Source organism: Rhinatrema bivittatum, chromosome 6 (assembly GCF_901001135.1).
Source record: "Rhinatrema bivittatum chromosome 6, aRhiBiv1.1, whole genome shotgun sequence".
Lineage (NCBI taxonomy): Eukaryota > Metazoa > Chordata > Amphibia > Gymnophiona > Rhinatrematidae > Rhinatrema > Rhinatrema bivittatum.
This window is the reverse complement of record NC_042620.1, coordinates 185,336,287-185,348,326: the sequence shown is the minus strand read 5'-3', so window position 1 is coordinate 185,348,326 and position 12,040 is coordinate 185,336,287.

Sequence of the window (12,040 nt, the reverse complement as noted above, 5' to 3'; positions counted from 1 at the left end):
GTGGTCGGTGCCGCTTCTGGACGGGGCTTCTTCAACGGTGGCTCGGACGGTGGCGAGGTCGATGATTTCGCTCCCTCGACGGTCTGAGACTTATGATGCCGATGGCGATGCTTCTCCCTTCGATCCCCTCGATCTTGAGGGGGAGATACGCGAGTCGATGGCCGTGAAGACATCGATGGAGGGCGGTCACCGGATGGTTGTCGATGGTGCGACTTCGACGGTGCCGGTTCCGAGGACGGCGATGCGATGGACGGCGTCGGGGTATGAACATGGAAGAGGAGTCCTATCTTCTCCATTCTGGCTTTGCGACCCTTAGGTGTCATGAGGGCACACTTGGTGCAAGTTAGGACTTCATGCTCACGGCCTGAACACAAAACACAGACTCCATGAGGGTCTGTGATAGACATGGTGCGAGTACAGTCCGGGCACCGACGAAACGCCGACGCCATGGCCATGGAAAAAATCAAGCCGCGGTATGGTCGACGGCCAGTAGGCCGAGAGGGCCAAACTCGATGGTAATTGATGAAAAATGGTGAAAAAAACTTACCAGAGTACCGCGGTCGAGGAAAGTTAGAGGGGGGACCTCTGTGGGGCGAAGTATTTTAAATTAATTCCGTTAGGAAAAATTCCTGTCAGGAATCAGTTCAAAGCTCCTAAACCGCGAGGCTACTGCTGCGTGGAAAAAAGAAGACTGAAGGGGGACCCCTGCTGGCTGCAGGGTTAGTGCCATGCTGGGCATGCCCAGTAGGGGCCAGTCAAAGTTCTGGAAACTTTGACAGAAGTTTTCCGTGATTGGGCTCCATCCTGATGATGTCACCCATATGTGAGGACTACCATCCTGCTTGTCCTGTGAGAAGGCAGATAGACAAACAGAGTAGCAAATCGCACATCCTAGATTGTTCTGAAAGAACTAAAAAATAAAATTGCAGATCTGTTACTGGTAATTTGTAACCCATCATTGGGCTCTTCCAATGTGACTAAAGATTGGAGGGTGACCACCTACCGCTCGATACTGTATTTAAATTGCTTGCAAATGCAAGCCGCGTCCAAGAAGCGTCCGTGAAGCGTTAGGCCCGCGCAACCAATTTTACTGTATAGAGCGCTATACAGTATCGTGGGTGCGCTGGCCTAACGCTTCATGGACACGCTGGTATCTGTCATTTCAAATGTCAGGTACCAGGAAGTGGATGGTTCTCCTACGCTCGAGATTGCCAGTCCTCTCTCCCCTCCTCCTGAAGCAAGGCGCAAAAAGCAGCCTTGCTTCGGGAGGAGGGGAGAGAGGACTGGCAGTGTAAAGCAACGACTTACTTTTTTCGCAGCCCTCCTCCGGAGACGGACATCGGCGGAGACGGACCATGGCTCCCCTGCCTCCCGGCGAAGATGGATGCCTGCACGGGCGAAAGCAGCCCCTGTGCGTGCAATTGGGCCGCTCAAGACGTGACGTCACATGTCATGATGCCAAACGTCGTGACGTCACGCCTTGAGCGGCCCAATTGCAGGCATCCATCTTCGCCTCCGGGAGGCAGGGGAGCCGCGGTCCGTCTCCGCCGATGTCCATCTCCGGAGGAGGGCTGCGAAAAAAGTAAGTCGTTGCTTTACACTGCCAGTCCTCTCTCCCCTCCTCCCGAAGCAAGGCTGCTTTATGTGCCTTGCTTCGGGAGGAGGGGAGAGAGGACTGGCAATCCCGAGCCGTAGGAGAACCGTCCACTTCGTTGCTACTTTTTTTTTTTTCGCTTTTTCCGATTTTTTCCGCTTTCGTTGCTTCGGGAGGAGGGGGAAGAGGACTGGGGCTGCCCCGGAGACCAGCACCCATTGACGCGGCCAGGGCAGGAGAGCGGGGGCTGGGGGAAAGTTTGCCGCCTACCCTTACCCCTGCCTCTAACGCAGGGGTAAGGGTAGGCGGTAAGTTAGCAGGTTAAACGCACGGCAAAATGGCAGGGTAAAAAAGCGATAGTCGGGGCGCGCGTTACTGTATGGGAGGGAATAACTAATTCAATCGTTTACATCTAATATATATGCCGCGGGCAGAAGGGGTTACCCGGTGATTTAAAGAGGCGGTAAGAATCGGTTAAAGGGGATTGTGTATCGCAGGAAGGGCTAACGTGGCCAGAAAGTGAGTAGAAAGCGGGTTGGGAGCTGGGTAACCACGGCCGCACTTTACTGTATTGACCTGCTACTTAGCAAAATCCCAAATTCTATAAGCTGCAGGCTGAGCTGTGTCTGCTCCAGCCCCTCCCCTCCTGTTTCTCCTCACAAGCTGTGAGTAGAGATGGTGCGAGACTTGCACAGCCACTGGGCTCCTGATCATGTGTGCTACCTCAAGGGGAAGGGCTGAAATAGTACCTTTCTCGTGTTTTTCAAGAGAACCAGCAATTTATGCAAATTGCTGAAAATTCAGGAATTTATCTGAAAGTTCCTAGATATGTAAGAGATATTTGTATGTCAAAAGACTGCAGCTCTCTCTGCAACTGAATACATGTCCACGCAGTTTGGCCAGTACATGGCAGTAGCTGAGTGATGGCTAGAGATTTGTCCCTTCTTCCAGGGCCTGCCAGGGATCCTGAAGAACAGAAGCCAAATTCAGGCTTTTTATCACAGCTAAACACTGGGTTAACTGCATTGTATATTAAAGTTTTGAAGTCTTGAAAAATGGAACTATAGGTGGTAATTCCATTCCACAATACAGCAGAGTTGCTTAACTGTAACAGGTGTTCTACAAAGACAGCAGGGATATTAGTCCTCACACATGGGTGACAGCAGCAGATGGAGCCCCCAGTCCAGAACTTTGATCTCAAAGATTCTAGAACTTTCAAATATGCGCTACTGAGCATGTGCAACTGTAGTCATCACCCTGCCCCCTAGGCAGAGTCCCTCAGTCTATGGTATAGCTCATAAAAGGAGAAACCAACTCCCACGGGAGGTGGGTGGGTTTTGTTTGGACCATGCAGGACAGCATCAAGAGTTTCCAGGGATGAAAGGCAATCGCTGAATGGGATCGCTAGCCCAAACCCCTAAACAAGGACATAAGTTAGGCCTGAAGCTCACCCACACTGCACCCTGTCAAGGGCAGGACTATTGTTCCTGTCTAAAGGATACTTCAGGTGAGCAGGAGGGCACTTTAGACAACCTAGTGAAGTGAGGAACGCCAAAAGCAGTACTGGCCAAAATTTGGCAAAAATATAGGGAAAAGCTGTGTATCTTTCTCTGCAGTATACACTAAGATGTACCATGAATGCCCTAGCTTTTCTTCCCCTCCCCTCGACATTCTAACTGGAAGTCAGAAGGAACAAAGTACACAAGGAGGCAGATGGCTCCTTGTATGCCAGGCTAAGCACAAGTCACTAGGTTGTATAACAACCCCAAGCGAATAACTCACTGTTGATTCAGGTAGGGAGTTACCCACCAGACAGAGCCCTTAGCTGCTTGGAACAGCTCGAACAGAGCGAATTCCACAGGGAAGAAATCCAGAAACAGTCCAAGAGACAGGAAGCCAAGGTGCCACAAGTGCAAACCCAAGTCAAACAGGATTTCTTCACCAGCCTGGAAACCTTAAGGGTACCAGCACAGGGTCAGTGAGAGCTTGGAACAGATTGCTACAAACCTGGCTTAGGTATTACTACCTCAGCCATGATTACATATACTTCCATCAAGGAAGCACACAGTCCAGTAAATGGAACAATCGTTGCATGAACCAGGACTCCCCTGTCCACAAACAGGGTTATCCCTAAAATGGGGAAGTATAGCTTGCAAGCCCCTGCCTCTGTTGTGATGTCCCTTTACCCCAACTCCCACAGCCATGGATATGGTGATAGAAAGGCATACTTTGCCAATTTGATAAACCAGAGCCCTCCTTCCCTGAGGTAGGGTCCCCTAAGGCGAGAATGACTGCCAATAGTAATTCTTATCAAAAAATGCCCATTGAGCTCAGCAGGTATCAAAGGTGACTCCTGGATGGGAGAAACCCCTAATCTTCACCGGGGAGCTACTCTGGAATAACTCCCTCGCAAAATCGATCTGTTGTGCCTTAGGACAACCTAAGGAGAACACTACTGCTTGACTAGCTCTCAGAGCCTGCGAGGAACTGAGAGCGACCACCAGTCAGAAGAAATGACATCTATTCTCCGGGAAACAGAGAATGAGGGACACCCCTTGCAGGGCTTGTCAACAGAGTATCCAGAGAGGAACCCAGCACGGTTGCCCTGGAACCCAGTCAAATCTCCCTTTCCTGAAGGGACAGGAAAGCAACAGAAATCAGGGCCTCCTGATCCCAAAAAACCTTTCAACTCTCCAGTTGAGAGTTGAGTTACAATCACTGATCGCCGAGGTTCAGAAGAGACCAATCTATCACTGGCAGCTACCCTCAGATGTGGTAGGCCAACACAGTAAACCATGGAGGAACCCCAGCAAAAGCAGTCCAATGACTGCTGCTGCTGACCCTGGTCTACAAGGAGAGGCACTGATTCAAAGAATCGAGGATCTAGTTTGGCGATAACCTGTAAGGGACGGAGCCCCAGGGGCTTTCCCACAAAGGCAATTTGTGACTCTGGAAGGTTAGAAATACATATTCCTCTTCTAAGGAAGGAGAAGACTCCCAACACTATCCTCCTGGTGTCTATTTCCCTAAGGGTTTGACTAGGAACGCTGTCTTAGGTCAGTCCTGTAGCTGCAGTGCACAACCTGTTGTGCTCGCCAGAGGGAATACCACACCCATACAGTAGAGGGCAACTGGAGGAATAGAGCCCTGCACTGTAAAAGCATGCTGACTGGTACTCATACAGTGGATCTCATCCTATGGATGGCAGCCCACCTACAAACCCACGCACTTTGCTTGTGGGTATAACAAGGACCGAGTACCATCTGTTAAGAGTCAATGGCTACATGCTGCCAAAAAGCAATCACAGATGATGATGCCTTCCTCACCACTGCTCTCCAGCACTTTGTAGTGCAGAACTGTTGAGGCAGCTGATATCTTGAGACAATGGCAGAACCCTGGTATGGCTGAGTACTGCACTGACAGGGAGGATTCCGCCTGCCATCAATCACCCGAGGTGCTTGAAGCAGGTGCCTTGTCATATCCAACCATGCATGCTGGACTCCATTGTCACACTAACTCCCAGTGGAGTGAATAGGAACAGTGTGACGGCATCCCCAGTACCACTGATGCTCTAGTTATGGCCTGGTGGTGGGTGGCATTCTATGGCATTGCCCCCTTCAGTACCTGATAACGCTCCAAGAGGCTGGACATACCCTTGAAATTGCAGCAGGAATGGCTCACCATTTCCCTCATGGAACAGCAGCGGCGAAGTCCACTATGACCGATGTTGGTCATGGTGCTCTGCAGTCGAGTCCTGTGGCATCTGTTTCCACTGGTGCCCACCGTGGTGATGGTGCCCACAGGGCCAACAGCACTCTCACGCTCATTGATGGATCACACATTCAGGGCACCAAATGATGCTACAACTAGGGCTTCGACAGCGCTTGATCGTGTTTTGATCATTTCAATGGTATAAAGCGCCATCCCCGGTGCTACAGGCGCCTGCGGATATTGACAACCCTGCGGCACCGATAGACCCCCCCAGTGCCCGAAGGCATTGATGGACTGGGGCAATCAAGGATGTCAGCGGTGCCTGCAGGCAGAGGCTCTGCTGCCCCAACACAGGCCTGACATGTTTCATCGGAACCCAAAGGAACTGATGGCTGCCAGAACCATCTACTGTTCCCCTCAGCTCACCTATCCGTCTATGGGCATCAATGCTGCGGGTTTGATGGCGTCTCTTGCCAGCGGCAATGGTTGACTATAACCTTGCTAGTGCTCATTAGCACCGATGGTGCACAAATCCAGGCAGGGCCTCCGATGCCCTCCAATCCCAGCAGCTCAGGCCTCAGAGATCATCAGTATTCATGGTGCCCGAGAACCGTAGGCCAGTGATGGGAAAACAGGATGTCCCTTGATGCCCCGTCAGGACACCGCAAGGAGCCTGGAGAACACTAGACCATCATATGCCTGGATGCTTCGGTGTCCTGGTGTGCCTTGAGAGTGGATGGCGACCTTGGTGCTCAATCTGTTCAAGGTTGAAACCCTGTCGCCTGAAGGCTTCAGTGGCACTCGAGGGCTCTCAAGAGCCCCGATGGTCGATGGCCTAGAGGATGACCAGGGTGCTCAACAGCGATCCCAGTATTCCGTTAATGGTGCTTGACCTTGTCAAGAGTGGCAATGAAGGGCATCGGTGGCCAACATGCCCAATGGACTTCACGGCAGCCCCACACCTCAATGGCATAGAGGGCATTGATGGTATTGAGCCAACTCTGCAATGTGATGGACTCTAGGGTGGCCACGCCATCGAGGGCAGCCATAGAAGAGGCCATACACCTCGACAGTATCAAGGACTGCCACAGCATCGAGGCCACATACCTTGACAGCATCGAGGGTAGCCACGCATGCACCTTGATGGGATCGAGGGCATTGATGGCCTCGAGAGTGGCTCTGATAGCATCGAGTAGGACTATGGTACTCTATGCCAGTCCTGGTCCCCGACACTAGAGGGCGGTGCTGCTACTCTGACACATCGAGGCCCAATGCACTTGATGACTCTGGTGCATCGAGATGATGCCTACGGCACAGAAGGCCCTTATGGTATCGAGGGCACCTCGATGGTGTTCAGGATGACAATGGTGCTCAATAGCAGTCCTAGTCCCCGACGTGTTCCTGACATCGACGTGTCAGATCAACAGTACTCTGGTCACAGATGTGCATGGACAATCGTTACTGGGCATGGCACTGAAGGTGCGGCAGCAAGCTGCTTGCCCAGGCTCCTTTCATCCTCCTCTCTCAAGAAGACTGCACTACCATCATAGGCAAGCAGGAGAAGAGGCTAAGTCATCCAGGGTTCCTGCTCATGGAGACTAGTTCCCTTGAATGTGGGGATGATGAACTCTCCAGAACCACAGGAACAGTGTAGTCCTTGATCTCTTCACTGTCTGAACCTCCATCGATGCTGATTGATCAGTGAAAATGACATGGAACTCCTGCCCAGGTAGAACTCAGCAGCCTACATGGATCACCCATGAACTGCATTCAGTCCTGCCAGCACCTGACAAAGGTACAAAAGCAGACAGAGCAAGGAGAGGACACAGATCCAAAACTGCAGGTGCAGTATTTATTTTATAAGGGATAGTAATGGATTTTGCCAGACTGAACAGCAAATAAGGCCCACCGTGCAGCTGGCAGACAGTGGAAAAAAAGATGATAAAGGAAAAGAAAAGAAAATTACTGTAAGGGAAAGAAAAACAGCTGCAGCTCTAGAAAAAAAAAACCACTTACAAAAACTTTGAGAGCGCAAAGCTGAATACCGTGACACACATGGCTCTTGCGACCACACAGCTCCATGGGGGGGAAAAAAAAAAAGACGGAGGGACTCTGCCTAGAGGATAGGGTAATGACTACAACTGCACTACACATGCACAGTAGGGCATGTTTGAAAGTTCTAGAATCTTTGATATCAAAGCACCCGACCGGGGCTCCATCCAATGATGTCACCTATGTGTGATGACTACCATCCTGCTTCTCCTCGGAAAAATACAGTTGCAGCTTTGAACAGTGTCCTTCACTATATACATGTCACAAAACATGTCACAAAATGGCCATCTATTTTTACCTCAGGGATTGGAGAGGGAGAGCAGCTTCACACTGTTTCTCTCCAATCTCCTGAGCAGCCAGGAGAGAACAGGCAGCTGTTAACAAGTTTTCCAGGTCTTTGTCTCACAAAGCTCATAGAAAAATATAAAAAGAAACAAAGGGAGGCAATATTTGCTGTTACAAACCATAAATTACATAATCAATGGTGCACTAAACTGAAAACATTCTATCTCCTCAAATAAAATGGAGGCTTACAGAGAATATGAAATCATCACAATTTTCAGGTTATATTTTTACATAAAAATGTTTATTGATTATATCAAATACATAGTCAATAATCATGCATTACCTTTCCTTATCAATGTTTCTTGTTCATTTGCATTTTAACCTCCCCAATTCCTGTATAATATAGAAAACGGCTGATTTTGAAAAGTAAAAGCACATCAAAGTGTGGTTAGTTTTATGGAAAGCAATAACGGTAACATTAGGTGAATGGTTTTAAAAACTTCTTCAGGCTGCAGTCTCTCTTGGCAAATAAGCAGAAGGCTCAGGCCAAACAAATATTTTGCAAAGAGCTAATGATAAAATAACATGAAAACCTCTGAATCAATCTCTTTTGTTGTAAATGTACAAGCAGCTCATTTCTTTTATTTCACTTTCCTCCTGCCCCTTTATTATTCCCAGCTCAATTGGAACTGGGCTGGGTTATGGCACCATAAACTTTTGTTTGCAATTACACTTTTTTTCATTTTTTCTCTCTACGCAGCCAGGGATCACAAACAGGAGCATGTAGGTCCCTGAGACTAGTTAGTAGGCATTGCTGAGTGATGACTGACTTGCTTCTTCCCTTTTCCCCCCCTCTCAGGGGATGTGAATGCTACCTTCACTGTACTCCCAGACTTTAGGCCAGGCCCAACAAATGAACCCAGGTCCTCTGTATGGTAGTGCACAGAGACAATGAGCCACCAAGTTGGCCCTACAAGCTGTTTTATTGCAGACTTTAAAGGTGCACTTCATGTTGAATAATAAGGATAACTTGGACACAATGACAGAGAAAACAGGGAGAGTTGTTTAATAACGTAGTAATGCTTCTTGTATGCTGGCTTTGCAAGTTTTTATATATACATATGTGTAGGGCTTCTGATTTTAGGTGTTTATAAACTGTAAATTTTGGTGTGTATTTTCCAGCTAATTAGGGATTTTTTGGGGGTACCAAAAATCAGTGTTAATTCAGTGCAGGTACTATTCCTGTGTACCTCTTCTGGTTCAATTAAATACAAACATTTGTGTAGCTCAGTCGTTAGTGTGGAAAAGATACAAGCGCAAAGAGTATCCAGGATAGGCAAAAGAGGGGTGAAAGTGTTCTCGGGGGTGTTTTTCTGGTGCTTTATCTAACACACATCTATTTTATTTTTGTTTTTGCATCAGGGTGTTTAATCAAGGTTTATTGGTTAAAACCTAAAATCAGAAGCCCTATACACACATAGGATCAGTTTTTAAAAAAAAAAATAGCTCTTTTTTTTTTTTTTTAAGAATAACTGCATAGTTGGGTACTACACAATAATTCTAAAATAGACATCCACACACACAAAAAAGCACAAAACAAAATGGTTTGGACAAGGTCCTGGAGGAAAATTCTATAAACAGTTAACAGGCAAGTAGATTTGGAAAAGCCACCACCTATCCTGGAGAGTGAGCAACAAGAAATTAGATTTACTTTTAGGATCCAATCGGTCCTTGTGACCCAAACTGGCTCGGTCAGAGACAGGTTGGTAGGCTTGATGGATCTTGGTCTGACTCAGCATGTAATATCTTACATTCTAAAATGATGATGCTCTACAACAAAACTCAATGACCTGCAGGATATAAGCACCTGCAAATCACAACAGTGGACTCAAGCAACTTGTGTCAGCTTCCTGTCCCCCCATCCCCAGTGCTGACAGGACAAGCATATGAGGAGAAAGAGGAAGCAGATGAACAGTACTGGAAGGTGGGATCTGATCCAGCTGTGCCTGACAAACAAAAGATGCAGCCAAAAAAATAACATGCACATTTTTTATTCCAAAGTGTAAAACAGTGCAAAAAGAACAAAAGAGAAAAGAGACCTGGGAATAAGACCAAAGAAGGAGGCAATAGAGAAAAGAGACAGCCAGGTTGATATTTTGAACAGTCTATTCAGTATTCCTTCGTGCTATAGTTTTCACTCTGCTTACTGAGAAAAAGGCCTCCTGGAGGCAAGGTCAGCATTGATAACAGAAGTGTATTTCAAGATCTTGCAAACAAAATGTTATGAAAAATAAAGCACAAAGAAAATACCACCACCTTCAATTCTGTCAGCTCCCTGGAAAGCTTTCCAGACCAGACAATATCATTTGTAGAAAATTCCTTCATTTTTATTTTTTATTCTCTACAAAGGGTGCAAGTTAAGAGTAAAGTCAAAGACAGCAGAGATATGCTAACCATGTGGCCACTGATCCTTTGATTCCAACAGGGATATCTCAGAGGACCTGCAACTGTTTGTCCACAAGCAGGTCTAAACACTTACATGGAGTTTCACAATTGTTTAAAAAAAGCGAAAGCAGCTGACCAACATAACATGGTAAATGCACTGAAAAGCTGTCTGATGTTTAGCAAGAAAAAGACCACCTCCACTTGAAGTGATCAGGGTAATTAAAAATATTGCTCTAAACGTCTCTCTCTTCACATTATACTCAAATTGTAGCCTGTTCTCCCTCTAGATTGCAGCTCAGTGGTTTGGAAAGTCCCACTGAAATGATACAAACAGGGCTAAAAATAACCAACTTGAATACAGCCAGGAGGAGGAAGGCAATGGTGAGCAGTACATTATGAGCCTCCCCTGCAAAAGCTGATTTTAGCACTGGTAGTTAAGGTTCCTGTACATTACTGTGGACCAATTTTCTCTCATGAGCTGATAGAGTGGCCTTATCTCAAGAAGACAACAGTAGAATCTCTATGCCTACTTCTGTCTTCGTTTAGATGAACAGTCTGAAACTAAATCTTTAATGGAATCATAATTAGTGTTTTCAGAGAGAGAATCCCATAACATTTAATCACCCACCGTCTTTAGAGTTTTGCATTTATCATGTTTGAGAACAACTGCATTGTTAAAATTATATACTTGGGCCTGGGTGTTCTACAGTAATGATGCATTAATGGTAAAGGAGCAAACTGGTTTTAAAAAAATCATTGATGCATTTTAAATTCTGAATTTTAGTATTTCAGATATAGGAATTTTATCTTTTGGCAGCATTGACAAACTGGTGCAGAGCAAAATCATTCACTTAAAAGGTTTTATTAAGTTAACAGCTGTGAAACACAATTCACCTTTTGGTAAATGGTGATTCTGTTTTACCTATTAAACAGGTTTTTCCTTTCCCAGGCAACAGCATAAAAAGGGATTCACTATTGTATAAATAGACGATTTGTACAGGCTGGTGCACAGGATACACATTCTTGCAGTAGATTTATTGCTAGGTGTGGCATTTCATTTAAGGGATCTCAATACATTTACTTAGAAACTATCACAAGTTTAGAGAATCTAGTGCTGCTAAAAACTTACAGGAATTTCCCCTGATCAAACGTGGGTAACATTCATACATCAGGACAATGCATCTTATGATACAGTTTTAAATTATTTTATGGGGGGAATTGTGTTTTTGTAGCTGGGCAGATGACTGTAAATGTTAACTTCATTTCAAATAGAAAAAAAGTGTTGATTTTATACAGGATAACAGGATAAAATTACTATTTTTAAATAGCTTCAGACAGATACAAACTAGACATGTACATCTTTACTCAGTAAAGGCTTATGTGCAAGCCCCTGAACAGCTTCAGAATGGTTTTATTTTATTATACAAGGAGCTCAGACGAAATGAGAACATGGGGGGGAAAAAAATCTATATTCCACAATCAGATATCAATAATTTCCAACTTCTTTCTGGGTGTTCTTTTTGAATGTGGTGAGACATGCATGAAAGTGTGATTAAGGGCTAAAGTGACAAAATGAGCCACAACCTGATAGGAGGACTGGGAGGGAACCCTTTCCCAGGGTATTACTCATATGACACCTGCTTGTTGGCTCAAAGGCAGCCTGAAACACAATCCTGGAAAGGATGCATTTTGTCCTTTCAATCACAGGTCACCTTAGTGCCCAACCAGCAATACAACAAGCAAGAAGGAAGGCAAAGAGGAATCCAAATCCCTTTAGGATGCCAAAAGGCCTCTCACTATGAACATGGTCAATTGTTTCAACTGAAGTCACATGACCTTGTCAATACTATATGAGTTAAGCTTTAGTAAGATGTGACGTATTTATAATACACAAGACTGGATCTAAAGATCAGATAATGGTGTCGGGAGATAAACTGAATAGGAAAAAAGCAA